This window comes from Bombus fervidus, unplaced genomic scaffold (assembly GCF_041682495.2).
Source record: "Bombus fervidus isolate BK054 unplaced genomic scaffold, iyBomFerv1 scaffold0082, whole genome shotgun sequence".
Lineage (NCBI taxonomy): Eukaryota > Metazoa > Arthropoda > Insecta > Hymenoptera > Apidae > Bombus > Bombus fervidus.
The window spans coordinates 35,001-40,000 of record NW_027212644.1 but is presented as its reverse complement, the minus strand read 5'-3'; the positions used below and the strand labels follow the sequence as shown (position 1 = coordinate 40,000).

The 5,000-nt window shown below is 48.9% G+C and overlaps 2 non-coding genes across 2 annotated transcripts in view; both read left to right on the top strand.

The window, feature by feature from the left end:
* The first annotated feature begins 2,490 nt into the window (after window positions 1-2,490).
* On the top strand, window positions 2,491-2,645 carry LOC139997420 (5.8S ribosomal RNA). The gene has a single exon (XR_011802801.1). It is a non-coding gene; the product is annotated as a 5.8S ribosomal RNA (ribosomal RNA).
* Window positions 2,646-4,762: 2,117 nt separating this feature from the next.
* LOC139997418 (large subunit ribosomal RNA) overlaps window positions 4,763-5,000 on the top strand; it is a 4,174-nt gene continuing 3,936 nt past the window's right edge. Inside the window, exon 1 of the ribosomal RNA XR_011802799.1 lies at window positions 4,763-5,000. This exon is cut by the window's right edge and continues 3,936 nt beyond it. This is a non-coding gene — a ribosomal RNA (large subunit ribosomal RNA).

Here is a 5,000-nt window from a genome sequence, read left to right as displayed (position 1 = left end):
TATTCTCGAGGCGCCTGCGTGAGGTCGTAAACAGAAAGACCCGCCGTCTCCGAATAATATAACACACGGAAAACTTAAAAAGATTCTCGAGGCGCTTGCGTGAGGTCGTACACAGAAAGACCCGCCGTCTCCGAATCCTATAACACGAAACCGCTACTATTAATAATAATAATAATAATAATAATAACGATATGTGAGGGAACTTGAGCTGAACACATATCGAAAAAACTAAAAGTTACAGTGGAAACCACGTGTAATGAGAAATGCGATCGAGGCGCCTGCGTGAGGTCGTACACAGAAAGACCCGCCGTCACGATCTCGTATTTCGTATTTGCATCGTGGAAATCCAACGAACGAACAATATAATATATAAACTAAAATCTCTAAAGTGCCTCGTGTCGGAGAGATCACTGCTCACACCTCTTCTATATTTCGTAGTTGCGTTGCGTAGGCCTCACCTCCTAGCAACGGGACATAAGGAAGACTGCTCTTTGGGATCGAACGAAGCGTCTATAACGAGTCGTCGACGAGAGCGAAAGAACGCGAATAGCGAGCCGCAGAAAAATAGGATACCGAATTATATATCTTCGAAGGTTCTCTTCGAAGATCCATGGATACCTATATCTGCGCGTCTCCAGCTATCTCGCGCGTCTCTCAAACTCTCGTCGTTCCTCGAAACGTGCTTCCTACCCAAAGGGCGTTCGTTCTTCCTATGTCGTTTCGTTGTCGTTCGTTTCAACGGCGAACGATATACGATGTTCGACAAAACGAAACCACGTTGTACGTTCGTACTCGTGGATCGGGTAACCTAGAACGAAAACGCATTGCGTGGATGTTGGCCCGAAAAGATATATACCAGTGCGAGTGATGGTAAAGAGTATAACGATTCTTAACTAGACGAAGTTGGTTCGGAGGGGACCGCCGGCCGTCTCTCTATCCTCGCGAGTCTAATGCCTCGTTCCGTCGCTAGAGTTTTTCAAACTCTGCTTCTGGCTATCGGAAGAATAGACCGCGCCGCGAGGAAGAGGAACGACGACCGTGCGCGTCCCATCGATTTTTTTTATTTTTACCTGAACCACCGAAGTCGATTCAGAGGGGACCGCCGGCCGTCTCTCTATCCTCGTTGTCGTGAGTCATATGCCTCGTTCCGTCGCTAGAGTTTTTCAAACTCTGCTTCTGGCTATCGGGAAGAAACGACCGCGCGAGGAAGACGACGACGACGACCGTGCGCGTCCCATCGAATTTTTTTTTATTTTTACCTGATCGACGGAAGTTTCGTCCGGTTCGTCTCTTTTACCATCGTCTCGTCGACCCGTTCAGAGGGGACCGCCTGTCCATATCCTCGTTGTCGTGAGTCATATGCCTCGTTCCGTCGCTAGAGTTTTTCAAACTCTGCTTCTGGCTATCGGGAAGAAACGACCGCGCGAGGCCGATGGCTGCGAGTCCCATCGAATTTTTTTTAAACGCACGCACACACATACACCTGAACGGAGATGCGTTCCTTTTCGTCGCGATTTTTCGCGCTTTAGTCGTCGTTGTCGCCATCCGTTCGGAGGGGACCGCCGGCCGTCTCTCTATCCTCGTTGTCGAGAGTCTAATGCCTCGTTCCGTCGCTAGAGTTTTTCAAACTCTGCTTCTGGCTATCGGGAAGAAAAGACCGCGCGAGGAAGAGGAAGGACGACCGTGCGCGTCCCTTTCGAATTTTTTTTTATTTTTACCTGAGCGACCAAAGTGGATTCAGAGGGGACCGCCGGCCGTCTCTCTATCTTCGTTGTCGCGAGTCTAATGCCTCGTTCCGTCGCTAGAGTTTTTCAACTCTGCTTCTGGCTATCGGGAAGAATAGACCGCGCGCGAGGAAGAGGAAGGACGACCCGTGCGCGTCCCATCGATTTTTTTTATTTTTACCTGAACCACCGAAGTCGATTCAGAGGGGACCGCCGGCCGTGTCTGTATCCTCGTTGTCGAGAGTCTAATGCCTCGTTCCGTCGCTAGAGTTTTTCAAACTCTGCTTCTGGCTATCGGGAAGAAACGACCGCGCGAGGAAGACTACGACCGTGCGCGTCCATCGATTTTTTTTTACCCGAACGATGGAGATGCATATCGGCTGTTTGCTTCGAATAACTGGACGAGAGGAACGAACATATATATATATCATGGGCTAGCCACCGTGCGCTTTCTTCGCGAGATCGTGTGCTGTACAGAGGATTCAGAATCGGGTGTTATATCCCCGTCGTTTCCTGACGAACGGAGCTTCGATCTCGTTGGTTGTTATATATTATAATGCACTTTACGCCCGGTCGGCGGGCTGCGTGTGTCGTCGCGCAGTCCGTCCGATTTCGTTTTCGAACGTATTTTCGTGTCGTCAATCATATGGCGACTTCCGCGCGTTCGATTCCCGTGGTCGGACGTTTGTCGATATCGGCTTCTTTCGAACCGAGAATAAGAGTACAAAAACCTGAGTACACAAACAAAAATCCATGCATAAACGATTACCCTGAACGGTGGATCACTTGGCTCGTGGGTCGATGAAGAACGCAGCTAATTGCGCGTCAACGTGTGAACTGCAGGACACATGAACATCGACATTTCGAACGCACATTGCGGTCCACGGATACAATTCCTGGACCACGCCTGGCTGAGGGTTGCTCACGTAAACCTAAGACTGCTTGCGTTGCGTATCGTTGCTCTCGGTCCGTATCTCTCTGTTCTTTCTTGCCTCGTCGACAGCCCGCCGTCGTTCGTTTTATCTTTAAACGAACGTTTCTGAGTCGGAGGACGAGCGCCAAGCAAAAGAATACGAATTAAAGAGCGGTCGAGGGCTCGTACGCGACGTACGAGCGATTGTTGGACGTTCGTCGGCGTTCGTCGCTGGATCGTGTGGAGACCGGCGTACGCATGCTCTCGATACAAATATATATGAAAAATCTATCGCGTTCACGGGAGACTCGCAAAACTACCTCCGTCTCTTCTCTGTCCCTTCTTGGCTTGACAACCCGCCGTCGTTCGTGTTTTACGAACGTTTCTGAGTCGGACGAAGCGCAAGAAGAAGGATACGAATTAAAAGAGCGCGGAGAGAACCGTCGTCGTCGACGCGGTTATCGAGATACACAGAGCGAGTTTTCTTCGTGGCCGATTTTTTTTTTCTTTTTGTATCAGCCTCTGCTACGTTTTGTTAGTCTTCGATAAGCACGAATGACCGCGCCCCCGACGTCGTCTTAAATGAATTTTTGGCGAGACTGAGAGAAAGCAAAAATATTTTTGAACAAAGTCAGTCGAGAGAGGAGAGAAAAGAGAACCAAGATATTAAAACCTAAACCTAAACTTGGTGGCGTAACGAAAAACTGTGTGCCTTAAAGAAACACAACCGTCTTTTCATCAAGATGTTTTTACTCGTACAGCCCCAGGGATCGAATACCCACTCCGTCTGTTCGTGCGGCAGAGATGTATTCTGCAGGCGCGAGACGACTGACGAGAAGACAACGAGGACCGTCGCATCGATGGGTCGTCGTTGCGTTTTTCATCCTCTGTGCTTTTTTCTGTTCTTCGCGAACCCAGAGAAAGCCGTAGATCCGGGAACGGACACACGAGATTTCTTCGAACGCTGATGACTTAGGGAGATGATCCCCAGCGTTGCGCGGAGATCGGAGAGTACGCGTACATGTATCGGGACGAATTTTTCCCCGTCGGTCGCGTATCTCTCTGCCCGCGCGCCTGGCCCAAAGCCACGTTCGTCGGAAATCAACGAAAAGTGTGTTACGATCTAGCGTGCGTCTACGATCGGCTATATTTAAGGGTGACGAAGAAGAGAAAAGCTCACGGTGTTGCGCAACGTTTCTGTACTCGATTTTAAGATGTGCATGTGAGTCCGTTACAAAGTTGTTCGGATCGTCGAAAATAGTCGTTTTCGTCGTCGTGCGAAGAGAATAATCTCTGACATTGGCACGGAGAGATCGCGCAGAGGAAGAGAACGATCCTCTTTGGCGAGGCTCGAGGAAACTTGATTAGAGACGAGGTATACACGCGCCGTACGTACGACGTACGCGCGTGTGATTTTTTTTTGCTTTAAGGCGATTCGGCGCTCCGAGTATTAGAGAAAAAGAGATCGTTGGTCATCCCATGTCTCTTCGTCGTCTATCGCTGGACCGCGCATCCTAACGTATCGCCGGTCGTCCAGTCCCCGAGTAATAAATTCACCCCGTTGTGTACGTCTCGCGCTCGCTTTTCCACTTGCGTGAGTTCCCGTGCGTTTTCGTCGTTGGTACAGAGCAAAGAAACCGATATGTTATATACATGTCGCGTGTTCGATCTCTGTGCCAGCAATAACAGGCGAAAACAAGGAACCGCTGGAATCGTCGAGAAGAGAGAAACGGCTACGGGAGATATATTATACATAACACGTGTATATATATATATATATATTATACAAAGAGGACGGGCGTTAAAAACCGGAGATCGTTACGGGTGTCTTGCGTGAGTCTTAGCTCGAACATGATACGACGAACGAAGTTTAAAAGGCACTTTGGCGAGATGCATAAAACGTTTCTCGATCGAGATAGAATATAAGGTTCTCGATTCTATTCGAATTAATTTTTTTTTTTTATTTTTTTTTCTCTTTGAGGCGATTCTCGGAGAGAGAAATAAAAATAAAGACCCTCTGTCGCATTGTTATCAAACCGTCTTGCTTTTCTCGAATCGCGCCCACATGGCACGAAATTTTTTTTTCTTTGAAAAAAAAAATTGTCACCGTGTCGTGACGTTGAAGCGACCTCAGAGTAGGCGAGATCACCCGCTGAATTTAAGCATATTACTAAGCGGAGGAAAAGAAACTAACAAGGATTTCCTTAGTAGCGGCGAGCGAACAGGAATTAGCCCAGCACTGAATCCCGCGGTTCCGCCGTTGGGAAATGTAGTGTTCGGGAGGATCCGTTTATCCCGTGACGTCGAACCGCGTCCAAGTCCATCTTGAATGGGGCCATGTACCCACAGAGGGTGCCAGGCCC